This window comes from Nomascus leucogenys, chromosome 19, assembly GCF_006542625.1.
Source record: "Nomascus leucogenys isolate Asia chromosome 19, Asia_NLE_v1, whole genome shotgun sequence".
Taxonomy (NCBI): Eukaryota; Metazoa; Chordata; class Mammalia; order Primates; family Hylobatidae; genus Nomascus; species Nomascus leucogenys.
In genome coordinates this window covers 33,093,246-33,119,687 of record NC_044399.1, presented here as the reverse complement: position 1 = coordinate 33,119,687, position 26,442 = coordinate 33,093,246, and the positions used below count along the sequence as shown (strand labels likewise).

The 26,442-nt window shown below is 51.2% G+C and overlaps 1 long non-coding RNA gene across 1 annotated transcript; it reads left to right on the top strand.

Annotated features, from left to right (window-relative positions):
• Positions 1–22,148: 22,148 nt before the first annotated feature.
• LOC115831553 lies at positions 22,149–24,228 on the top strand. The gene is made up of 2 exons (XR_004027078.1): positions 22,149–22,768; positions 23,643–24,228. It is a non-coding gene; the product is annotated as an uncharacterized LOC115831553 (long non-coding RNA).
• Positions 24,229–26,442: the final 2,214 nt, after the last annotated feature.

Sequence of the window (26,442 nt, the reverse complement as noted above, 5' to 3'; positions counted from 1 at the left end):
CACTCTGTGCCTGGGCAGCAGAGTGAAACCCTGTCTCAAAAAAAAAAAAAAAACAAACTAAAAACTGCAAAGCTGTTTTCCAAACGGGCTATACCATTTTACATTCCTATTAATATCCATGATATAGGCTGGGCACGGTGGCTCACACCTGTAATCCCACACTTTGGGAGGCTGAGGTGGGCGGATCACCTGAGGTCAGGAGTTTGAGACTAGCCTGGCCATCATGGCGAAACCCCATCTCTACTAAAAAAATTTAAAAATAGGCCAGGCGCAGTGGCTAACACCTGTAATCTCAGCACTTTGGAAGGCCAAGGTGGGCAGATCACAAGGTCAAAAGATCAAGACCATCTGGCCGGCCGGGCGCGGTGGCTCACGCTTGTAATCCCAGCACTTTGGGAGGCCAAGGCGGGCGGATCACGAGGTCAGGAGATCGAGACCACGGTGAAACCCCGTCTCTACTAAAAAATACAAAAAAAAAAAAAAAATTAGCCGGGCACGGTGGTGGGCACCTGTAGTCCCAGCTACTCAGAGAGGCTGAGGCAGGAGAATGGTGTGAACCCGGGAGGCGGAGCTTGCAGTGAGCCGAGATCGCGCCACTGCACTCCAGCCTGGGTGACAGAGCAAGACTCCGTCTCAAAAAAAAAAAAAAAAAAAAAGAAAAAAAAAGACCATCTGGCCAACATGGTGAAACCCCATCTCTACTAAAAATACAAAAATTAGCTTGGCGTGGTGGTTAGTGTCTACAATCCCAGCTACTAGGGAGGCTGAGGTAGGAGAATCTCTTGAACCCAGGAGGCGGAGGTTGCAGTAAGCCGAGATTGTGCCACTGCACCCCAGTCTGGTGACAGAGCGAGACTCTGTCTCAAAAAATAAATAAATAAAAAATCCATGGTATAAATGAGGACATTGAGGGAGAGAGGTGACTTGCCCAAGTTACACTGCTAGCAAGTGGCAGAGCCAGAACCCAAACCCAGGTAGCTGAGTCCTAAGTTAGCTCTGGTAACCACGAGGCTACCCCACAACAATGAATCCAAGAGGGAAGCCATTTCTCCAGCCTGCCACACCCGGCCACCATCATTTTAACCTTTCTTGGTCCCAGAATTCCCTAAGTCAGCAGGGCTGCATCACCCCCTAGCATAAACCCACATGTTCCTCTACCTCTTCTGGGAATTTGCACCCAGGGTTAATAGCTTAAGTTCTGGACTCAGATGGGTCCGTTCACATTCCAGACTCATCATTTTACTAGCTTTGTGACTTTGGGGCAATTACTTAACCTCAGGAAGCTTTAGTTTCCTTATTTGTAAAACAAGACTAGCATCTTTCCTTATGCAGTTAAAAAGGTATTATATGATGCAAAATTTCAAACCTACACAAAAGTAAATAAATATAATTAACCTCCGAGTACCCAATATCCAGCTTCAACACTTATCAACTCATGGTCAATTTTGTTTCATTCTTACCCACCCACTTCCTCACTTTAAAAAAGAAAAAAATCAAATTGGCCAGTACGATGGCTCACACCTGTAATGCCAGCATTTTGGGAGGCCGAGGCTGGCAGATCGTTAGAGCCAGGAGTTTGAGACCAGCCTGGGCAACATGGCAAAACCCCATCTCTACCAAAACAAACAAAAACAACAACACATAAATTAGCTAGTCCCAGCTACTCAGGTGACTGAGGTGGAAGGATCCCTTGAGCCTGGGAGGTTCCGGCTGCAGTGACCTGCAATCACCACTGCACTCTAGCGAGACCCTGTCTCAAAAAACAACAACACAATTTTATTTAGGTATGGTTTATGTAATAAAATGCACATTTTAAGTGTACAGTTCAAATAGTTTTGCCAAAGGAATATGCCCATGTTACCACCACAATTAAGATGCATTATAGCTGGGCGCGGTGGCTCACGCTTGTAATCCCAGCACTTTCGGAGGCCGAGGTGGGTGGATCACGAGGTCAGGAGATCGAGACCACGGTGAAACCCCGTCTCTACTAAAAATACAAAAAATTAGCTGGGTGTGGTGGTGGGCGCCTGTAGTCCCAGCTACTCAGAGAGGCTGAGGCAGGAGAATGGCGTGAACCCGGGAGGCAGAGCGTGCAGTGAGCCGCGATTGCGCCACTGCACTCCAGCCTGGGCGACAGAGCGAGACTTAGTCTCAATAATAAAAAAAAAAAAAGATGTATTATAGAACAATGGCCAGGCATGGTGGCTCATGGGCTCATGCCTGTAATCAATCCCAGCACTTTGGGAGGCCGAAGCAGGTGGATCACTTGAGGTCAGGAGTTCAAGACCAGCCTGGCCAACATGGTGAAACCCCATGTCTACTAAAAATACAAAAAAATTAGCTGGATATGGTGGCTCGTGCCTGTAATTCCAGCTACTTGGGAGGCTGAGGTGGAAGAATAACTTGAACCCGGTAGGCAGAGATTGTAATGAGCTGAGATCGTGCCACTGCACTTCAGCCTGGGTGACAGAACAAGACTCCGTCTAAAAAAAAAAAAAAAAGGCTGCACAGTTGCTTATGCCTGTAATCCCAGCACTTTGAGAGGCCAGGGTGGATCACTTGAGGTCAGGAGTTCAAGACCAGCCTGGGCAACATGGTGAAACCCCATCTCTACTAAAAATACAAAAAAAAAATTGGCCAGGCGTGGTGGTGCGTGCCTGTAGTCCCAGCTACTCAGGAGGCTGAGGTGGGAGAATTGCTTGAACCTGTGAGGTGGAGGTTGCAGTGAGCCAAGATCACACCACTGCACTCCAGCCTGGGCAACAGAGCAAGACTCCGTCTAAAAAAAAGAAAAAGAAAGAAAGAAAGAAAAATAAATATAAGATATAGAACAAACCCCATATTATTTTGTTTTGCTTTGTTTTGTTTTTTAGAGACAGGTCTTGCTCTGTTGCCCAGACTGGAGTGCAGTGATGTGATCTTGGCTCACTGCAACCTCTGCCTTCTGAGTTCAAGTGATTCTCATGCCTTAGCCACCTGAGTAGCTGAGACTACAAACGTGTGCCATCACGCATGGCTAATTTTTGTATTTTTTTGTAGATATAGGGTTTCACTATGTTGCCCAGGCTGGTCTCAAACTCCTGGGCTCAAACAATCCTCCTGCCTTGGCCTCCCAAACTGTTGGGATTACAGGTGCGAGCCACTGTGCCCAACCTAGAACAAACCCCATGTTATTTTTAGGCAAATCCAAGACATCACATAATTTCATTCCTAAATATTTCAATACATATTTCTATAAGGACCCTTTACAAGTAAACATAACCCCAACATTATTATCAAACCTAAAAAAAATTAACAATTTGCCGGGCACGGTGGCTTATGCCTGTAATCCCAGCACTTTGGGAGGCCGAGGCGGGTGGATCACCCGAGGTCAGGAGTTTGAGACCAGCCTGACCAATATGATGAAACCCTGTCTCTACTAAAAATACAAAAAATAATCAGCCGGGCATGGTGGCATGCACCTGTAGTCCCAGAAACTCAGGAGACTGAGACAGAAGAATTGCTTGAACCTGGGAGGTACAGGTTGCAATGAGCTGAGATCACACCACTGCACTCCAGCCTGGGTGACAGAGTAGGACTCCATGTCAAAAAAAAAAAAAAAAAAAAGAATTAACAATCACACTTTAACTTCATCAAATAGCCAGTCAGTGTTCAAATTTCTAATTATCTTACAACATTTTTTCTTTACAATTTTTAGTTTATTTGAATTAGGAGCCAAAGAATGATTTCAAATGGTTAATATGTCTCTCTTTTAATCTATAAATTCCCCCTTTGTCTCTCTCTGTCTCTCTTTTTTTTTTTTCCTCTTTGCAATTTAGTCATTGGAGATATTATGATTGTCTTCTAGACTTCCCATAGTCTGGAATTTACTGGCTGCATTCCCACGGTGAGGTTTAATCAAACAGCATTTATGGAACAATATTTATTAAGGACCTACTATGTCTAGTATTGTCAAATTTAGCACAGAGCTGGGCGTGCTGGCTCACATCTGTAATCTCAGCACTTTGGGAGGCGAAGGCGGGTGATCACTTGAGGCCAGGAGTTTGAGTCCAGCCTGGCCTACATGATGAAACCCCATCTCTACTAAAAATACAAAAATTAGCCGTGTGTGGTGGCGAGTGCCTGTAATCCCAGCTTAAAAGAGAGGAGGCTCTTGTAAGGGAGGCTGAGACAAGAGAATCACTTAAACCCTCGAGGCGGAAGTTGCAGAGAGCTGAGATCGCACCGCTGCACTCCAGCCTGGGAAATAGAGCAAAACTCTGTCTCAAAAAAAGAAAAAAATTAGCACAAAACATACAGAACATATTTATTTATACTAAAAAAGTTACTTATTGTTTATCTATAATTCATATTTGACAGTGTTTTATCTGGCAACTCTATGTGCCAGGTGCTATTCTAGCACTGGGGACACAGCAGCAAGACAGACAACCCCCACCTCAAGGAGTTTGTATTCTAGTAGACTCGGGAAGCCAGCTAATGCACAGACAAACAATATTCCTTCTGAAGATATTGTGAGGATTAAAGAAGAAACCTAGCCTAGGCGAGGTGGCTCATGCCTGTAATCCCAGCACTTTGAGAGACAAAGGAAAGAGGATCACTTGAGTCCAACAAGAGTTCAAGACCAGCCTGAGCAGCAACATAGCAAGACCCCATCTCTGCAAAAAATGTAAAAATTAGCTGGGCATGGTGGTGCATGCCTGTGCCCCCAGCTACTTGGGAGGCTGAGACAGGAAGATCCCTTAATCCCAAAAGTTCGAGGATGCAGTGAGCTTTGGTCACACCACTGCACTCTAGCCTGGGTGACAGAGCAAGACTCTGTCTCAAAAAAAAAAAAAAAATTATTATTATCCATAGGTAAGAAAAAACATGGCCGGGCGCCGTGGCTCACTCCCGTAATCCCAGCACTTTGGGAAGCCAAGGTGAGCAGATCACTTGAGGTCAGGAGTTCAAGACCAGCCTGGCCAACATGGTGAAGCCCGTCTCTACTAAAAATACAACAATTAGCCGGGCTTGGTGGCGGGCACCTGTAATCCCAGCTACTCGGGAGACTGAGGCAGGAGAATTGCTTGAACCCAGGAGGCGGAGGTTACAGTGAGCCGTGATCATGCCATTGCACTCCAGCATGGGTGACAGAGCAAGACTCCATCTTGGGAAAAAAATAAATAAATAAAAAATGAGAAACTCACGTATTAATACTTGGTGCATAGAAGTTCATGATCAATGTAAGTGCCTTTGGCAGTAGCTTAGGCTGCCTTTTCCCTTTCCTCCTTTCTTTCCTTGTCCCATCCCTCTCCGCATTCACTTAGGAATTATTCCAGATTTGCCTCCTCCTGCAGTACTTCCTCCATATGACCATGGTTAATTCATTCATTTATTTACCCCACAGTTACTGAGCACTCACCATGTAGCAAGCCCCAGGCCAGGCCCTGGGGACTCAGAGATGCTGGAGACACAGTCTGGTGGGGGAGATGGACATTACAAGCTGACCTAAGAAGCAGCAATAGAGGGATGATCATGGTCCTGGAATCTTAGAGGAGGATGACCCTAGAGGAAGAGGAAGGAGGTCTTTTCAGAGAACGTAATCTTCCTCCTATGTCTACAGGCTGAACAGGAGTATACAAAGGAGGCAGGGCTGGGCATGGTGGCTCATGCCTGTAATCCCAGCACTTTGGGAGGCCAAGGCAGATGGATCACCTGAGGTCACCTCAGATCACCTGAGACCAGCCTGCCAACATGGTGAAACACCGTCTTTACTGAAAATACAAAAATTAGCCATGTGTGGTGGTGCATGCCTGTAGTCCCAGCTACGCAGGAGGCTGAGGCAGGAGAATCACTTTGAACCTGGGAGGTGGGAGTTGCCGTGAGCCGAGATTGCACCACTGCACTCCAGCCTGGGCGACAGAATGAGAGACTCCATCTCAACAAAAAGAAAAAGAAAAAAAAAAAAACAAAGGAGGCAGGAGAGAAGAGAGAAGAATTCCACCTGCAGAGGAATATGAGCAAGGAACCAAGGCGAGCAAGTGCCTGCCCCCACGTGCTGCCAACTTCCAGCCATCAGCGTACCGCCCCTCTGTTAAGTAGCGGGGTGCCCTGGCCTTGGCCTTTCTCATCCACCTTCCTAGAGTCATCTCACCTCCCTTGCACAGCCAGTCACTTTCCCCATCAGGAGGTCTCTCCCATTAAAAAGCTAAATCTTCCTTGACCCCAGAGGCTACAGCCCTATCTCTTTCTTCCCTTCACAGCCAAGCTCCCCCGAGAGCTGTCTATGCATGTAGTCTTCCTTTTCTCACTTCCCACTTGCTCCCCAACCCGCTTCCATCTGCTTCCACCCTCGCCCGCCACCGGAATAGCTCTTGCTGAGGTCTCGGTGGCCTCCATCTCATCGAAACTGACAGGCACTTGTCGGCCTCCCTGACCTCTCGGGGCAGCCCGCTTAGCTGGCCACTTCCTCCTCCGAGACATTCCCAATCCCCTTCTTTCTGGGCACCGAGCTCCCTTGCTGTCCTCCTGCCTCTGGGGCTGCTCCCTCTTGCTCTTCAGTGCAGGCTTACTCTCTCCTTTTCAGCCCAAAATGTTGGGGCTCCTCAAGGCTTTGTCCAGAACTCTCTTCTCTCTCCGGACACTCTTCCCTGCTCACTTTGCAGTCGGCATCGGAGCCCCGGGGTTCAGCCTGGCCCTCTCCTCTCAGGTCTGGCCCAGACACCACACTGCCCACTCAGTCCACCTCGGACATTTCAAAAGCCCCTCAAACTCAGCCATCCCAAACCATCAGCACACACTCCACCCCCTCTTCCCAGGAAACCTATCCTGAGGTGTGGCTTCCCCATCCATTCACTTCCACAGCCAGAAACCCAGTCCTCATCCCGACACCTCCAGCCCTCCAAGTCAATGCCTCAGCAAGCCTCATCATTGCACCCCATAGTCATCTTTCCAAAGCCACAAATCTGACTGTTACGCCCCTACTCAAAACATTTTTCTTTTCTTTTTTCTTTTTCTTTTTTTTTTTTTTTTTTGAGACAGGGTCTCGCTCTGTCACCCAGGCTGGAGTGTGGTGGCACAATCACAGCTCACTGTAGCCTCAACTTCCTGGGCTCAACTGATCCTCCTACCTCAGCCTCCCAAGTAACTGGGACTACAGGTATGTGCCACCACACCCAGCTAATTTTTAAAAATTTTTGGGGGGCCAGGCCCGGTGGCTCACACCTGTAATCCCAACACTCTGGGAGGCCGAGGCGGGCGGATCACCTGAAGTTGGGAGTTCGAGACCAGCCTGACCAACATGGAGAAACCCCATCTCTACTACAAATACAAAATTAGCCAGGTGTGGTGGCAGGTCCCTGTAATCCCAGCTACTCGGGAGGCTGAGGCAGGAGAATCTCTTGAATCTGGGAGGCGGAGTTGCTGTGAGCCAAGATTGTGCCATTGCACTCCAGCCTGGGCAACAAGGGCGAAACTCTGTCTCGAAAAAAAAAAAAAAAGGGTTTGTAGAGTCGGGGTCTCACCATGTTGCCCAGTCTGGTCTTGGGCCAGCTGGTGAGCAAATGTGGTCCCAGCTACTTGAGAGGCCAAGGTGGGAGGATCGCTTGAGCCCAGGAGTTCGAGATCCATCGCTACAAAAAAACAAAAATCTGTTAATGATTTCCTACTGCTTTCAGGAGAAAGACTAAACTTTTTTTTTTCTTTTTGAGACGGAGTGTCACTCTGTTGCCCAGGCTGGAGTGCAGTGGCACGATCTTGGCTCACTGCAACCTCCGTTTCCCAGGTTCAAGCGATTCTCCTGCCTCAGCCTCCTAAGTAGCTGGGATTACAGTTGTGTGCCACCACACTCAGCTAATTTTTGTATTTTTAGTAGAGAGGAGGTTTCACCATGTTGGCCACGCTCGTCTCAAACTCCTGACCTCAAGTGATCTGCTCACCTTGGCCTCCCAAAGTGCTGGGATTACAGGCGTGAGCCACCAAGCCCGGCCTAAAAGACTAAACTCTTGGCCGGGCGCGGTGGCTCACGCTTGTAATCCCAGCACTTTGGGAGGCCGAGGCGGGCGGATCACGAGGTCAGGAGATCGAGACCACAGTGAAACCCCGTCTCTACTAAAAATACAAAAACAGCCGGGCGTGGTGGCGGGCGCCTGTAGTCCTAGCTACTCGGAGAGGCTGAGGCAGGAGAATGGCGTGAACCCGGGAGGCGGAGCTTGCAGTGAGCCGAGACTGCGCCACTGCACTCCAGCCTGGGCGACAGAGCGAGACTCCGTCTCAAAAAAAAAAAAAAAAAAAAAAAAAAAAAAAAAAAAAAAAAGACTAAACTCTTAATTTGGCTCACAGGTAGTGTTACTTAACTCTAGCCACGCCACACACAGGTCTTCTTAGGAAAGGGGAGAGTTCCCTTGCCTCTTCCTTCAGCCACTCATGTCTTCTTTAGGCCTAAAGCAATAAGCTCCTTCCTCTCTCTCCCTAAGCACTTGCTGTTCCTTCAGACTATAAACTTTCCCCCTACATTGCTTCTCCTGGCCAACGCCTGCTCTTACTCAGAGCTCCACTGAGTCATCCCTTCCTCTAAGAAAACCTCTCTTCGCCCTTCCAGATGATGCCCAGGTCAGTTTCCACAGTATCCCCACTTCAAGAGCTGTGTATATTTCCTTCAAAGATTTCCATCGGCCAGGCGTGGTGGCTCACGCCTGTAATCCCAGCTCTTTGGGAGGCCAAGATGGGCAGATCACCTGAAGTCAGGAGTTCGAGACCAGCCTGGCCAACACAGTGAAACCTGCTCTCTACTAAAAATACAAAAATTAGCCGGGTGTGGTGGCACGTGCCTGTAGTCTCAGCTACTCGGGTGGCTGAGGCAGGAGAATAGCTTGAATCCAAGAGACAGGGGTTGCAGTATGCTGAGATGGTGCCATTGTACTCCAACCTGGGCAACAGAGCAAGACTCCGTCTCAAAAAAAAAAAAGATTTCCATCTGCTAATCACTACTCATCTATTAGTGTATCTGATTATCCACCTCGCCTCCCTCTCCTCTGCCACTCTGTTTCATGGGGACAGGGACCACACTGAATTTTGTAGTAACTTAGTGATTGGCACAGAGTTGGCAACCAAATACATTTTTTTTTTTGAGGCGGAGCCTTGCTCTGTCGCCCAGGCTGGAGTGCAGTGGTGCAATCTCAGCTCACTGCAAGCTGCGCCTTCCAGGTTCATGCCATTCTCCTGCCTCAGCCTCCTGAGTAGCTGGGACTACAGGCACCCGCCACCACGCCTGGCTAATTTTTTTTTTTTTTTGTATTTTCAGTAGAGACGAGGTTTCACTGTGTTAGCCAGGATGGTCTTGATCTCCTGACCTCGTGATCCACCTGCCTTGGCCTCCCAAAGTGCTGGGATTACAGGTGTGAGCCACCACACCTGGCCACCAAATACTTTTTTTTTTTTTTTAAGAGACAGGGTCTCCATCTGTCACCTAGGCTACAGTACAGTGGCATGATCATAGCTCACTGCAATCTCAAACTCTGGGCCTCAAGCAATCCTCCCTCCTCAGCCTCCCAAAGCACTGAGATTACAGGCATGAGCCACTGCTCACAGCCAACATTTGCTAAAAGTGATTTAAAGTTTTCATGGAAGTTACCCCTAAATACTTCAGGAAGTTTTCTTACTACAATATTACGATCATAGGCTGCATGCAGTGGCCACACCTATAATCCGAGCACTTTGGAAGGCCAAGGTGGGCGGGTCACCTAAGGCCAGGAGTTCAAGAATAGCCTGGCCAACATGGTGAAACCCTGTCTCTACTAAAAATACAAAAACTAGCCAGGCATAGTGGTGCGCCTGAAATCCCAGCTACTCAGAAGGCTGAGGCAGGAAAATCGCTTGAATCTGGGAGGCAGAGGCTGCAGTGAGCCAAGATCTCTCCACTGCACTCCAGCCTGGGTAACACAGCCAGACTTAGTCTAAAATATATATGTTTATATATAAAATGATCATACCTCAGAAAATTGCCCATTCCTTAATATCATCCAATATGTAGCCCATATTCAAATTTACCAACTTGTCTTCCAAAATGCTTTTTTTGTATTTGATTTGTTCCAACCAAGATCTTTATTTATTTATTTATTTTTTGGGACTGGGTCTTGCTTTGTCGCCCAGGCTTCTGGCACAATCACAGCTCATGGCAACCTCAACCTCCAGGCCTCAGCCTCCTGAGTAGCTGGGACCACAGATGCGTGCCACCATACCCAGCTAATTTATTTATTTATTTATTTATTTGATTATACTTTAAGTTCTAGGGTACATGTGCACAAAGTGCAGGCTTGTTACACATGTATACATGTGCCGTGTTGGTGTGCTGCACCCATTAACTCGTCATTTACATTAGGCATATCTTATTTATTTATTTATTTATTTTGGTAGAGATAGGGTCTTGCTATGTTGCCCAAGCTGGTCTTGAACTCCTGGGCTCAGGCAATCCTCCTCCCTGGGTCTCCAAAAGTGCTGGGATTACAGGCATGGGCCACTGTGCCTAGCTCCAACCAAAATCTAAATACGCTCCACGCACTGCGTTTCTCTATGTCTCTTAAGTTTCATTTAAATCTAGAATAACTTTTTCCCCCTTTGCCATTGACTTGGTGAACTGCTAAAGTATTTTAAGTAAATTACAGACATCATGTCCCACCTTCTAGATTTCCCTGATTGCTTCCTCATGGTGTTGTTTATCCCGTATTTTCTGTAAACTGGAAATTAGATCTCCAGGCTTGATTAGCTTCAGGTTGACTATGCTGACAAAAACACTTTGTGGGTGAAGCTTCTTCCAACATATTGCATTCCCTCGGGGTGTCCCTGATGCCTGAGTTTCACTGTTAGTGATATAATATTGATCAGTTGCTCCCCTTGGCAATAGCCAATCCTTCTATCAAGAAATTGCATTTTTTGGCTGGGCAGGGTGGCTCACGCCTGTAATCCCAGCACTTTGGGAGGCTGAGGCGGGTGGATCACTTGAGGTCAGGAGTTTGAGACCAGCCTGGCCAACATGGTGAAACCCCATCTCTACCAAAAATCCAAAAATTAGCTGGGCGTGGTGGCATGCACCTGTAGTCCCAGCTACTCAGGAGGCTGAGGCAGGAGAATCTCTTAAACCTGGGAGGCGGAGGTTTGCAGTGAGCTGAGATCGTGCCGCTGCACTCCAGCCTGGGCGACAGAGTGAGACTGTCTCTAAAAAAAATTAATGAACAGAAGAAAACTCCTATTTTACAGATGAGGAAAACAGAGGCTCTGCCTCATTCAGTCACTCGCCCCAGAAAGCAGCAAGAGATGGTTAAGACCTAAAGGACGGCAGTGGCCACAGGAACGGACAGGTTTTCAAAGGAGAATCAGCAGCATCTGCAAACGACTGGCTGTGTAAGGGAGGGAATCAGAAGCCCCGGCAGAAGCAGAGACTTCCCTCACATCTCGGGTGGGACACGAGGAGACAGAGCAACTTGCGGGGAAGGTAATGAGCTCAGGCTCCAGGCTTCCCAGATGTCTCCAAGCTGCTCTCTAGGGAAATGGTGTTTATAACATGACAATGTCTATAATTTGGCTTCCGGCATGACTCGATAATTAGCTTAAGTTATCCCTCATTGGCATTTTATTCAAAGCAAGGACACTCTTCCATTCATTCTGATGAGGCCTGCCTTCTGTGAGTGTTCCAGGGTAAGCGTGAACTGAGAGCTGTGCCTCTGTCTCTTTTGACTGAAGTGGGCTGGAGACTGAAGTTGGGGGTGGTTGAAGTGTCTGCTCACTGGGCTCAAGTCTGTCTCTGGGGCTTGAAGGTATGGGCTCCCCCTCGGACAGGGCGTGGAGGGTGCTGAGACCTGCATATTCAATGCCTAGCAGGAGTTTGGCCCAGAGATTGGTTTCCAAGAGGTGCGCGAAGGAGGCAGTGACCAGGAAGATGGGGGATAGATCCCTTAGGAGGCAGCGCAGAGCACTACGACCAAGATGCTTCAGGCTGAACAGGGCTGTGCTCAGGGGAAACGGGAATGCTTCGGGGTTAGGACGCATTGACCAGGTAGATTCTGTGGGACTGAGTGACTGATTCAGAGAAGGAGTGAAGAAGACAGAGTTGAGAAGGCCCTCATGTCTTTGTCTCCAGAGAAAGCGGAGGCTGGTAGCTGAGGCGGGACCTGGAAGAGGAAGGGCGGGTCTGGGGTGGGGAGATGGGGAGCTTAGTTTTGGACTCAAGGAGTGGCCAGAGGAGACCTGGAAAAGGAGGCCTGGGACTGGAGAGGTGAGGACCAGGTCACACGCACACAGGTCAAGGTTAAAGCCACAGACATGGATAAGCTCTTTCAGGGGAAGCCAAGCGGATCCAGAAGTGGGCCCCCATGGGAGGGGCAGGGCAAAAGGACCCTCGCAAAGGTGGCTGGGAAAGGAAGAGAGTGAGACTTGAGGGCAAGGGAAAGGGAGTTTTCAGAGGAGGGGGATGGTCATGGGGACCAAATGCCATGGACAGGGTAAGCAGGACAGTGTTTGAGGAGCTACTGACCTTAGTGATTCTGAAGCCTTAGGAGACTCCAGCTTCTCAGCAAAAACAGAGAAACGAGAGGACTCACTTGGTGTCAGAGCCCTGTGGGCCAAGAAGCAGAAAGTATAATACAATTGTCTCTCAGCCCGGAATAAGCACAGGAAACAGCACCTGCTGCGTGCTACCAGTGTAGCCACAGAGTGACCCCTGCTAGCCTCTGGCTACTTGCTTCTCAGAATAGATCAGGAGGGCATCAGACTGGCACAGCTTGGGCCATATGTCCACATCTTGGCTGCCCAGGGCTTGAAGACAGAGGCTCAGAATTCCTTCCTTCAGTTCTTTCTGTAAATATTTACTGAGAACCTAGAATGCACCAGGCACAGTTCTAGGCCCTGGAATACAGCAGCAAAATCCACAAACATCCCTGTCTTCATGGCACTCACACCCAAGGGGAAAGAATGACAACAACCCACAGACATAAATGTGGAAATAATGTAAAAGCTGAAGGACAAAAGGAACGTATAAGGAAGATGGGGAGTATGGGGGCAGCAGGGGAACAGGGTGCAGTTTTTTTGTTTCTTTTGAGACGGAGTTTCACTCTTGTTGCCCAGGCTGGAGTGCAATGATGTGATCTTGGCTCACTGAAACCTCTGCCTCCCAAGTTCAAGAGATTCTCCTGCCCCAGCCTCCCAAGTAGTTGGGATTACTACTAATCCCAACTAATCTCCTTGTATTTTTAGTAGAGATGGGGTTTCACCATGTTGGCCAGGCTGGTCTCAAACTCCTGACCTCAGGTGATCCACCCACCTCGGACTCCCAAAGTGCTGGGATTACAGGGATGAGCCACTGCGCCCGGCCCAGGGTGCAGTTTTAAATAGGGTGGTCCTGCAGGACTTGGTGGCTCACACCTGTAATCCCAGCACTTTGGGAGGCTGAGGTGGGTGGATCGTTTGAGCCCAGGAGTTCAAGACCAGCTGGGCAATATGGCGAAACCCTGTCTCTACAAAAAATGCAAAAATTAGCCTGGCATGGTGGCACATGCCTGTAGTCCCAACTACTCAGGGGGCTGAGCTGGGAGGATCACCTGAGCCCAGGGAGGTCAAGGCTGCAGTGAGCCGAGATTGTGCCACTGCACTCAAGTGTGAGTGACAGAGTAAGACCCTGTCTCAAAAAAATTAATTCACTAAAAATTAATAAATAAATAGGATGGTCCAGAAAAGCCTAATCGGGAAGGGAGGAGCATGCCAAGAAACAGCAAGGAAGCTGGTGACCAGAGGTAGGGGTTGGGGTGGAATGGAGAAGAGGCTGGAGGGATTGGGAGGGTAGGTTGCATAGGATCTTGTAGGCCCCTGGCAGGACTTGGGCTTCTCTTTGGTTTTTTTGTTTGTTTTTTTGATGGAGTCTCACTCTGTTACCCAGGTTAGAGTGCAGTGGTGTGATCTTGGGTCACCGCAACCTCTGCCTCCAAGGTTCAAGGGATCCTCCTACCTCAGCCTCCCAAGTAGCTGGGATTACAGGTGTGTGCTACCACGCCCGGTTAATTTTTGTATTTTTAGTAGAGACAGGGTTTCATCGTGTTGCCCAGGCTGGTCTCGAACTCCTGACCTCAAGTGATCTGCCCGCCTTGGCCTCCCAAAGTGCTGGGATTACAGGCGTGAGTCACCGCACCCAGATCTCAGGCTTCCCTTTGAATGCCATGAGAACACCTGGTGGACTCTGAGCCCAGAGGTGACCTGATTATCTTACAGCTTAATAGGATCACTCTGGCCTGGCCACTATGTAGGGAATAAATGGCAGGGCCAAGGATGGAGGCAGGGAGACCAGGTAGGAGGTGACCACAGTAATCCAGGGGAGAAAATGATGGGGGAGATGGTGGCAAGTCATCATATTCTGCACATATTTTGAAGGTAGAGCCGACAGGATTTGCTGACAGAATGGATGTGGGAGAGGAGTCAGGAATGACTCTAAGGTTTTCAGCCTGAACAACAAGAAAGATGGAATTGCCATCAGTTGAGAAGGAAGAGGCTGTGGATGAAGCAGTGGGTGTGGGGTGGGAAGAGGGAAGCAAGGGTAGATCCAGGGTTCCAGGGCAGATCACCCAATGGACCACTCCCCTGACCTAGGAAAGGGGACACCGGACAGCCACAACTTCCGGCAAATGCCCAGGACAGGTGGTTCCTGGTGACCTGCAGCAGAGCAATTCCAGCAGGGTGAGGAGGAACCACAGAGCTAAGCCTGCTGCGCATTTGGAGGCCGCGCTTGGTCTCCTGACTTACGAAGCAGAGCAGAGGGATCTGGGAGACACAGAGGATGGTGGCCTGAGCCCATGTGGAGGCTGCCGGGAAGAAGCAGGAGAGGGAGAGAGTGCAGATCAGGATAAAGAGTCTCCACACGAGGGAGGAGAGATGGATCCCAGCCAAGGCTTGGCTGCAAAAGCACAGGGTCAGGCTCAAGGCACTGAGGGCCTGGACCAGCGTCAGGGAACAGGGGGAAAGGATCCAGAGACATTTGCGCAGCAGAGATGGCCAGGAAGCTGCTGGAGAGTGGGAGGAGTCAGGCGCAACTCCAAGATTTTGAATCCCAACTCCTGCCAGCGTCCTGAAGGCCTCTGTCCCCCTCTAAGTCCAGGTTTACCAAGGCCTGCTGCACCCTGGAGTCCTCAGTTCTCTGAGCACGGCCCCATACCTGATTCTAAATCCACACCGCTGCTTTCTCTGCTTTTGTTGCAGGCCACAATCAGAGGATGCTGTTCACTTGCTGACTCCAATGCCCTTTGGCCCCTCTATCCCACGGCCTGGTGGTGTGGCTCCTTCTCCTGCCCTCCATCAGAGCCCCCATCTCAGCAATGGCTTTGCTTTCTGTCTCAAAGAGAAACACAGTGCTGAGCGGGGGAAGCTGAGCACAAAAGAGTACACATAATACACTCTTAGGAGGTTCTACAAGCAGTGACACTCACCTACTGTGACCTACAGTGATAGAAATCAGATCAGTGCTGTCTGGGGCCAAGGGACTGATTGTAATGGGATAGGAAGAAACTTTCCAAAGAGATGGAAATGTTCTGTATCTCTAAGGGGTGGTGGCTACACAGCTGTATACACTGGTCAAACGTCATCACCTGCACATTGAAAATGTGTGCATTTTATTATACGTAAATTATACCATAATAAAGCTTATTTTATTTTAATTTTTTTTGAGACACAGTTTCACTCTTATTGCCCAGGCTGGAGTGCAATGGCATGATCTCGGCTCACTGAAACCTCTGCCTCCCAGGTTCAAACGATTCTCCTGCCTCAGCCTCCCAAGTAGCTGGGATTACAGGTGCACGCCACCACACCCAGCTAATTTTTGTATTTTTAGTAGACATGGGGTTTCATCATATTGGTCAGGCTGGTCCCGAACTCCTGACCTCAGGTGATCCACCCACCTCGGCCTCCCAAAGTGCTGGGATTACAGGCATGAGCCACAGAGCCCAGCCTAATAAAGTTGATTTTAAAAACAGAGAACTAAATATTTTTTTGAGACAGGGTCTCACCCTGTCACCCAGGCTGGAGTGCAGCAGTAGGATCATGACTTACTTCAGACTTGACCTCCCAGGTTCAAGAGATCCTTCCACCTCAGCCTCCCAAGTAGCTGGGACTACAAGTACCCACCACCATGCCCAGCTAATTTTTAAATTTTTTGTAGAGACAGGGTCTCATTATGTTGCCCAGGCTGGCCTCAAACTCCTGGGCTCAAGTGATTCCTCCTGCCCTGTGCTCTCAAAGTACCTGGCCTAAAAAAAAAGAAAAAAAAATTTTTTTTTTTTTTTTTTTTTAGACAGAGTCTTGCTCTGCTGCCTAGGCTGGAGTGCAGTGGCGCGATCTCAGCTCACTATAACTTCCGCCTCCAAGTTGAAGCAATTCTCGTGCCTCAGCCTCCCGAGTAGCTGGCATTACAGAGGTAAACCACCACACCCAGCTAATTTCTGTATTTTTAGTAGAGACAAGGTTTCGCCATGTTGGCCAGGCTGGTCTCGAACTCTTGGCCTCAAGTGATCCACCTGCCTTGGCCTCCAAAAGAGCTGAGATTACAGGCATGAACCATCATGCCTGGCCTTAAAAAATTTTTTTAGGGCCAGGCACGGTGGGTGGCTCACACCTGTAATCTCAGCACTTTGGGAGGCCAAGGCAGGCAGATCACAAGCTCAGGAGACCAGCCTGGCCAATATGGTGAAACCCTGTCTCGACTAAAAATACAAAAATTAGCCAGGTGTGGTGGCAGGCACCTGTAGTCCCAGCTACTTAGGAGGCTGAGGCAGGAGAATCACTTGAACCTGGGAGGCAGAGGTTGCAGTGAGCTGAGATCTCGTCACCGCACTCCAGCCTGGGAGACAGAGCGAAACTCCGTCTAAAAAAAAAAAAAAAAAAGAGGGTGGGTCTGAGAGGCCCCCTTGGAAGAAGTGAGACTAGAGCAGGGCTGGGAGATCTGAGAGGCTCCCTTGGAAGAAGTGAGACAAGGGACAGCTGGGAGGCATTCCAGGTGGAAGAGGGGATGGTTCACTCACAGGCCCAGAATCTACAGGGCCACCAAGGAACCAGCCTGAGAGCAGAGGCAGGTGGGGCCACTAAGAAAGTTGGGGCTGTGTGGCCCCTCTGTGATCACTGTTCTTCCTTCCCACTCCCTTTCTGTCCTTTGATTCCCCTCCTCCACCAGGGCACACAGTTCCCACTGGGCAGCCTGTGTAATGCGCCCCACATTTGTGCTTTGAGGCTACAGAGCACTTCCCCTACACCAGGGACCTGAAACTCAGACGTGTCCTGGCTAAGCATGTTTTTGTTTTGTTTTGTTTTGTTTTGTTTTGTTTTTGAGACAGAGTCTTGCTCTTGTCACCCAGGCTGTAGTGCAATGACATGATCTCAGCTCACTGCAACCTCCACCTCCCGGGTTCAAGCGATTCTCCTGCCTCAGCCTCCCAAGTAGCTGGGACTACAGGCATGTGCCACCACACCTGACTAATTTTTGTATTTTTAGTAGAGATGGGGTTTCACCATCCTGGCCAGGCTGGTCTCGAACTCCTGACCTCGTGATCCACCTGCCTCGGCCTCCCAAAGTGCTGGGATTACAGGCGTGATTCACCGCATCTGGCCTAAAAAATTGTTTTTAAAGATAAAATAACAGTCTATCAAGCAGAAAAATTCTACACACACACACACACACACACACAATCTCACACATACACACATGCCCATCTGTCCACATGCTTTGCTTCCTCCCTTCTCTCTAGCACGGCAGAGCGCCTCCTCTTGTCCATGCAAGCTATCACTCCTGAGACTGTTCCCCCTAAAAAAAACTCATGCCACCCTTCCTCTGACCTTGCATCCATCTCCCCTGCTGTCCTCACAGCCCAGCCCCTAGGAAAGATGGGCTATATTCCCCTTCACCATTCTGGATCGGTCACCTGTCTCTGAGACACCTGCCCTGCAGGGATGCTCCTTCTCTCCCTTCTGTCTTCTCTCAGGTTGCTAGGACCCCACTTGCTTGTATCCAGTGATGGAGGGAGAGTTTCAGGCTCTCCCTCCATGTCTGGATACTCCTTCTCATGCTCCCAGCCCGGCTCCTCTCCCTCTGACACCTCTTTAGTGCCGGCATTCCCTGGGCCGCTGGACCTGGCCTTCTGCTTTCTGCTCTGCACCTGCACAGCCTCCTGTCATGATCTCACCTGCTCCAGGGCTTCAGTTACCATCTATTGCTGACAATGCTCAAAGATACCTCTGAATATTTTTTTCAGAGTATCAAGGATATGGCAGAAGAGGTAGACACAGGATATATGACATATGCTTCAGAAGCGGTTTACAATTTTTAATATGATACATATACTCAACCCCCTTCTGTCAGAGTCCACTGGACCTCAGGCTCAGCAAGCCCCAAACTGAACTCATCAGCCCTTTGCCAGCCCTGCTCTTCCTCCCTTCCTCAGGATTCCAGCTTCAGGCAGAAACCTGGGAGTCACCCTCTTACTCCATGACCACCGATTGTCAATTATCCCCTTCTCTTGATTTCACCCTCTAAAACTCCCCCTTTTCCACCCTCATGGACATTCCCAAAGAGGCTCAAGCATTCATTCATTCAATAAGTATTAGCTGAGCACCTACTCTGTGCCAGACACTGATCCCGATGCTCGAACACAACACATAAAAATCAGTGCCCTACAGAGCTTCCCTTCAAGCACTTGCAGTAATTTCAAAAGCGGCTCCATTTTTCATTCTAACCCCTCTAACTGCCCACTCTGCTGTGGCCACAGCAAAAGTCACCACATGTGCAGCTGCTCAGCATCTTCCATGGGACTTCATCCTCCTGGGATCAAGCCTGGGCCATGTGTGAGGTGTCCTGATCCCCTTCCTCTTGTCTTCTCTCATCTTCCCTTCCTCCCCCACCAAACATTTGTACCCTCTAAACATGGTAGACTCCCTCTGCAGGTGGTCCATCCCCGAATATAAGGCATATTGTATTGCCTGTCCAGCGGCTTTCCCCTCAACCCCAAGCACCTGCAGGACCAGAACTGCTCTTACCCTTCCTGCAGCATCAGTGCCTGGCCCATTATCTGGCACATAGTCGGGGGTCAACAAATGGTAACTGATTACATAGATGACGGTGGATTGACAGTAGTGTCACACAGATAGGGAGAGTCTTGGGGAGCAGGGAAACATGAGTTCTGAATTAGCCCCAGAACACCTCCCTGAATGATAATTTAGACCAACCCCATGGACATCTAGTTAAAAGTGGAGTGCTAGCAGGGCATGGTGGCTTACACCTGTAATCCTAGCACTTTGGGAGGCTGGGGCAGGAGGATTGCCTGACCTGAGTCAAGATCAGCCCAGGCCAGGCGCGATGGTTTATGCCTGTAGTTCCAGCACTTTGGGAGGCCAAGGTGGGCAGATCACAAGGTTAGGAGTTCAAGACCAGCATGTCCAACATAGTGAAACCCCATCTCTACTAAAAAAAAAAAAAAAAAAAAAAAATTAGCTGGGGCCGGCGCGGTGGCTCATGCCTGTAATCCCAGGGCGCGGTGGCTCATGCCTGTAATCCCAGCACTTTGGGAGGCCGAGGCAGGCAGATCACCTGAGGTCGGGAGTTTGAGACCAGTCTGACCTACATGGAGAAACCCTGTCTCTACTAAAAATACAAAATTAGCCAGGCATGGTGGCGCATGCCTGTAATCCCAACTGCTCAGGAGGTTGAGGCAGGAGAATCGCTTGAACCCGGGAAGTGGAGGTTGCAGCGAGCCGAGATCACACCATTGCACTCCAGCCTGGGCAACAAGAGTGAAACTCTGTCTCAAAAAAAAAAAAAAAGTGAGGTGCAAATCCTACTTTTGCACCTACTGCTCTTTCCTCACCCTAGAAATTTCCACAGAAGCACAGTCATCAACCTACAGAATGTTAACACCAAGGGGACTTTCAAGATCTGGTCACCTGACCAAATACCAGAGAGGATAACTGCTTTGCCCAAGGTCATACTGCTGCTTAGGGGCAGGACTGGGGCTAGAGTAGCTCTGGAAAATGGGAACAAGAATAGAACCTACCTCAATCCTGTTGCAGGGAGTATATTACATGCTTAGTACATTGCTTGGCACATAATAAACTCTCATCCAATAGGAGCTGTTGCTGTTATCGTTGCTATTGTCATCATCATCATCATCATCATCATAGGTGTCCATGGAACTTGCCTCCAAGTTCCTTGCCTCCTGATCCTCCCATCCCCCTAGTGCTATTCTCCACTATTTCCTCCCTTTCCTCCCAATTCATGATCTCCTCCCTTCTCCCCTCCCAATTCACATTTGGCCCACTGCGGTGAGTGTCTACCACCACCAGTGCCTGGAACCTTCCAGGCTGAGGTCACCAGGGACCTCCTCCTTGTAGAACCCTTCCTTCCCTCGACCTCTCAATGGTATGTGACCCTAGCACTGCCTCCTCCTTAAATGTCCTTGACTTCTATAACATAAACTCTCCTGCTGCTCAGGACATCCGGCTCTCCCTGTCACCCTCTCTGCTGATCCAGACACAAACAGTCAACTGCCTACTGCCATAGGCACCCAAGGTCAGCATGTCCAAAGCAGTTTGTTACCAGGTCCATCACCCTGCCCCGCTCCTGGGTTCTACTATTCAGTGTACAGACGGCCCCGTCCACCAAATACCCTAGGCTGCACCAGGCAAGACTGAGGGGAGGACTCCCAGAGGTACAGCCTAGGGGATGGATTCGGTGGATGGGGTTCATCTGAACATCCTTCTTAACATCCCACCTTTTTTTTTTTTTGAGATGGAGTCTCACTCTGTCACCCAGGCTAGAGTGCAGTGGTGTGATCTCAGCTCACTGCAACCTCCGCCTCCTGGGTTCAAGCGATTCTCCTGCCTCAGGAGATTCTCGAGTAGCTGGAATTACAGGCATGCGCCACCACGCCCCGCTAATTTTTGTATTTTTTTTTTTCTTGAGACAGAGTTTCACTCTTGTCATCCAGGGAGTGCAGTGGCGCGATCTTGGGTCACTACAACCTTTGCCTCCCAGGTTCAAGCAATTATCTGCCTCAGCCTCCCGAGTAGCTGGGATTACAGGCACCTGCCACCATGCCCAGCTAATTTTTGTATTTTTAGTAGAGACGGGGTTTCACCATCTTGGCCAGGCTAGTCTTGAACTCCTGACCTCATGATCCACCCGCCTCAGCCTCCCAAAGTGCTGGGGTTACAGGCGTGAGCCACCATGCCCGGCTGCCTCTGCGCCTTTGAACATGCTGTTCCTCCTGCCTGGAATGCTCTTCTGCCCCTTAATTGCCTGCAAACTCTGCCTCACCCACTTGGTCCCAGTTCAGGCCTTCCCTGACCCCATAAACTCAGTTACTTCCTCCCTGCAGTATCAGCACCATTCATAGCACTGTCATAGCCCTTTTCATCCTGAAGTTAATAATTCCCTATGTCTGTCACCCCCACTAGCTATCTGTGTACCTACCATGTATCTCCATGTATCTGTTAATACTTTCCTATGTCTGTCATCCCCAGGTGCTATCTGTGTATCGCCCATGGCCAGCCCATGATGATTCAGTGAGTGTCTGCTGAAAGAACGAATAATTAAACCTTTTCAACTTCTGTCCTGATGGTAACTATAAGGGGAGGGATGGAGATTAGGCTGTAAGGCCAGGCGCAGTGGCTCACACCTGTAATCCCAGCACTTTGGGAGGCTCAAGCAGGGGGATCATGAGGTCAGGAGATCAAGACCATCCTGGCTAACACGGTGAAATCCCGTCTCTACTAAAAACACAAAAAATTACCCATGTGTTATGGCACGCGCCTGTGGTCCCAGCTACTCGGGAGGCTGAGGCAGAAGAATCGCTTGAACCCAGGAGGTGGAGGTTGCAGCGGGCCAAGATCACATCACTGCAGTCCAGCCTGGGTGACACAGCAAGACTCTGTCTCAAAAAAAAAAAAAAAAAAAAAAAAAAAAAAAGATTAGGCTGTAAGAGGAACTGGTAAAGTGGAACACAGCAGGGCAAATGTGCTAGTCATCTGTCATCGCTTACCCTGGAAATTTCCCCAGGAGCGGAGTCATCAACTTACAGAATGTTACCACCAAGGGGACTTTCAAGATCTGGTCACCTGACCAAATACCAGAGAGGGCAACTGCTTTGCCCAAGGTCACACTGCTGGTTAGGGGCAGGGCTGGGGCTAGAGTCCATGTAGCTCTGGAAAAAGTTTGGGCAGATGCTATCTCATCCCATGAACTTCTTCCCTTGCTACCCATTCTATCTCCCCAAAGGAGGTCCCTGATAACCTAACATGGTCAGGGAACTACCTGGGCTCACTCACAGCTCTTAAAGCACTTGCTGGGACCTTGGCCAGGTGGAGTTACCAAAATCCTGTAGACTGGAGGCAGGGGGATCCAACTATCACCATATTAGAGATTGGCAAACTGAGGCTGCTAGCTAACCGCAGAGGGCAAGATTTGATATTGAGTACTGTGTTCTTCCTGCAGAAAGACCTGAGAAGCCCAAACTCCCACATATGCAGAGTCACTATTTACAATAATCATGACTGCTGACTTCCTAATGTCAGGGAAATCCCCTCACTCCCACCAGTTCCTCCTGAAACAGAGCCTCCCTCCATCTTGCACAGGGTGTCTGACTTAGGAAACAAACTGTACACCCACCCTCCTAAGCCACGCAGGCCTACTAGATTGATCACCTCCAAGTCATACCCTTTAATGGGGAAATTTTTGTGCCAGGCACTTGACATCGTCACTGCTCACATCGGCCCTGAGGTTGGTACTACAGTCTGCGATGGGGAAACGGAGGGTCCCAGATAAGTCACTACTAATCCATGGTCAAAGCAAGAAAGTGGCAGGGCTGGGACTCGAACTTAGGTCTGCCTGACTCTAGCGGGTCCCCGCCCAGGCGGGAGGCTCTCCCAGCTGAAGCCTTTCGCTGGCTGGATTACCTGGGGGAAAGTGACTTAACCTCTTCGAACCCCCAGAAGGTCAGAAGCTTTGCTTTTGGGGGAGAAAACGGTGTGCAAACGAGACGCGAAGGAAACGCAAACCCTCGGGCGTCGGCGCAGCCTCTTCCCCGAGCCCGGGTCTGTCTAATGGCCCAAAGGGAGAGGTCGCACCCCCGACCCCTGGCACCTGCGAAACCAAGCGCCCAGTCGGCTGGCAGAAACGAAACCTCAACGCCCTCCAGCCTCCCCCGCTTGGTTCCCGGAACTGGCGAGCCAGGCTTCGCGGAAACTTGCCCGGCGGCAGCCGCCTCGGGCCCCGGGACCGCCCTGACCGCAGCCCGCAGCTCCGGGCCGGGAGGTGCGGGCCGGCGCGGTCGGGCCCGAGCAGCAGCGCGACGCGCGCTTCCGCCCCGCTCGGCTCCGGCGGCGGCCGCGGCGGCCCCACAATCCCCTTCTGGCTCCGGGGACGGGCGGGGCGGGGCGAGCGGGCGGAAATAATTTTCTGTTTGGTCGTCTCTGCCCCAGTCCCTTCGCCGCGGGACGCGCGAGACGGGAGAAGGTGCGGGAAGCGGGAAGCAGGAGCGGGAGCGCGCGGCTCTGGCACGCATAGGGCGGTGGAGAGGGCACGAGCAGGGATTGAGCACCTACTGTGTGCCTTCACGCTTTACAAAAGGATTTTCGTTCGGTATTCACTACAGCCCCTGCCCGGGGGTACTGATGCCCCATTTACAGAGGGACAAGCCCGATTTCGGAGAGGTGAAGTCACTCGCCGAAAGTCGCACCGCCAGGGTCTGCGTGACACCCCAAAGCAGTGTTCAGTTACTCCGGGGAGAGCGCGATGAACTTGAACCACTTGTTGGCTGGTTCCTGCTCTTGCTCGTTTTTTACGGATCGGCACATAGTGGGCGCTCAGGAAAATATATGTTGGAAGTTTGAGATTGAACTTGACAGCTCGACTCTGGGTACCCGCCACGAATCCAGCCCAGCCCGCGGGGCACCGGGTTTCTCCAGACCTCGCAGGGAACATTTGCGGATGGGCTGGTAGAGGAGGCTCGGACATCCCAGCTCCGCACCCGCACTCGACCAACGCGTGGTAGCGGAACCCCTGTCGTAGCGAGGCACAGAATGGGTTCAAGTCCCGACTCTGCCGATTTCAGGCTGAGTGACTTTGGGCGAGTCACTTTTTCCCATCGAAACCTCAGTTGCTCCATCCACAAAATGGGAGATATGAACACCCACCCTAAAAGGGTGTGGGGAGGATTAAACGAAACAACGTTCCCAAAACGCAAAACTTACAAGTGTTGTCTCTCGTCCATCCCAGAAACTTAGGCGACAAACCCGGCGCAGGGTGACCCGAGACAAAGGCTTCCCGGCCCCTATCTCCAGGTCGTCCACCCCTGGGGCGTAGGCACCTTTTAGTGAGCCCTGTCCGGCGAAACCCGAAACTGCGGCCACCTTGGCAGCGGTGGGCCCCAAAAGGAAATATTCAAATATTCTCAGACTCGTACATGATTTAGGACTGACATTTTTCTTGCAGTTTTATTCTTGCTAGTAAAGGTAATTCGTTAGAAACCCCTAAGTGCAGTTTCTCCTCTGTGTCTTGTTTAACTTTAACTGTTAGCGAAATTCACAAATTTGACCAAGGAATCGGAGCGCGGCCGTCCTCGCCGGGATTCCGGTTATCGCCATAATCTGGCTCTCGGCCCCTACTCCCAGGCACGGAGGTCGAAGAGGCGGGCTTCCCCTACACCGCCCTGTGTAGATGTAGCCTCTTCGTCCCGGCAGCCCTCCGAGATTCCCTGTGTCCACCGGAGCGAGGGGGTGTGTGGGGCTGCAGCCCAGAACTCAGCTTCCCGGACCTCCCCAAACTCCCGCCTCTCCGGGATTAAGGGAGTAAATCCCTGACGCCAAAGACCAGGTCAAGGACAAGTTCTCCCCCGCCCTACTCCCCCCTCCTGGGCGGGGATTCACCTCCCTTCCCGGATGAAAGGTACTAAAGAGCCGACGGGGGGCCGCGGCGGGCTCCAGGCCCTTGATGTTCCGGTTGAACAGGTGCTGGTGAAAAGGAGGCGGACCCGGCGGAAGAGTCTGCCAGGGGGCAGTGCGCCGAAGGGGAGGCGGCCTCCTCCACCCCCAGTCCCCCGGCCCGTCTTCCCTTCTCCTGTTTGCCCCTCCCCCGCAGGAAGCGTTCCCGGCCGCGAGGTCTTTGAAGTGTCGTTGAAGCCCCCAGGGCTGCCTTCTCCCCTACGCCACCCGAACTCCCGCTGTGGGGGGCGGGTGACCTTTAGTCCCCACGAAAGTCTCCCCTTTAGGAAGTTTTTGGGGGTCAGATCTCACCTCCCCGCTTGCCCACACAGGTCTTGGGAAGAAGACTTTGGGCCGACGCCCCTCACTTCTCCCCCAGACCCAACTGCAGGGACTTTAGTTCTCTGGAGTGCTGCGTGTGAGTTACCTTGTGTGTCTGTGTGCGTGCCTAGAGGTCAAGTGTAACTGGTGTTCGTGAGCACCTCGTGGTTGCGGGTCTCTAACTCTCGTGGGTCTCTAAGCGCACCCGCGGGGCTGGAGCGGAGGTTCGTGTCTCTGGGAGGGTCAGTGGTGTGACTGAAGCTGGGAGATAGCTCGTGTCTGTGGGTGCCTCGGTGTGTGTCTCTGGGGCTCTGAGTCCCTGTGCGTGCGTGTGTGTCTGTGAACCCGACAGGAAGCTCCCCGAGGGCAGGAATATGTTTTGCTCTCTACTCGATCCCAGCGACTGGCAACGGGCGTTTAATAAATATCTGTTGAATGAACAAATGTCTGCGTGTGAGAGCGTCTACCCTCCAGAGTGGCCTCTGAGGAAACGGCCCGAGGGCGGCCATCCAAAAAGACCCCCAGACACGGGGTGGGGCGGGGGCGAACGACCCGCGTCGCTCCCATTCCTCCTAGCACCCCTTTCCCCGGTGTCCACTCCCAAGTTTCCCTGGGGCTGAAGAATCCACCCAGAGACGAAGACTTGGCGGAGGGGGCTGGAGGCTCGGGGACCCGGGGCCCGAGACGGGAGGGCGGGCAGAGGGAGGGCTCGTGAGCGACGACCCAGAGCCGTAAAACGAAAAAGAAAGCAGGCAAAGCAGCACGGAGCGAAAGAGCGAAAAGCTCCCTACCAAGCCAGGCTTTGTTCCCTGAACCTAAGACTTTACCCGGCGGCTGGCGGCGGGCGGGCCGGGAGCGAGCGAGCTAGCGGAGGCGCGCGGCCATGGCTGCCGCGGCCGGGCAGGGGGGCCGGGGGGGCGGCGCGTGAGCGGGTGGCGCGGGGCGGCGCGGGGCGGGCGGGCGCCCGCGATGTGCCACTCGGCGCCTCCCCCGCCGGGCCCGGGCTACGCGGCGGCGGGGCGGCCCTAGGAGCCGGGCGAGCGGCGCGGAGGGGGCGAGCCCGGCGTGCGAGTCTCATTGTTGTGGGGGGGGCCCGTCGGGGCATGAGGGCGAGAGCACGGCGGGGGGGCGGCCAGACAGAGCGAGCGAGGA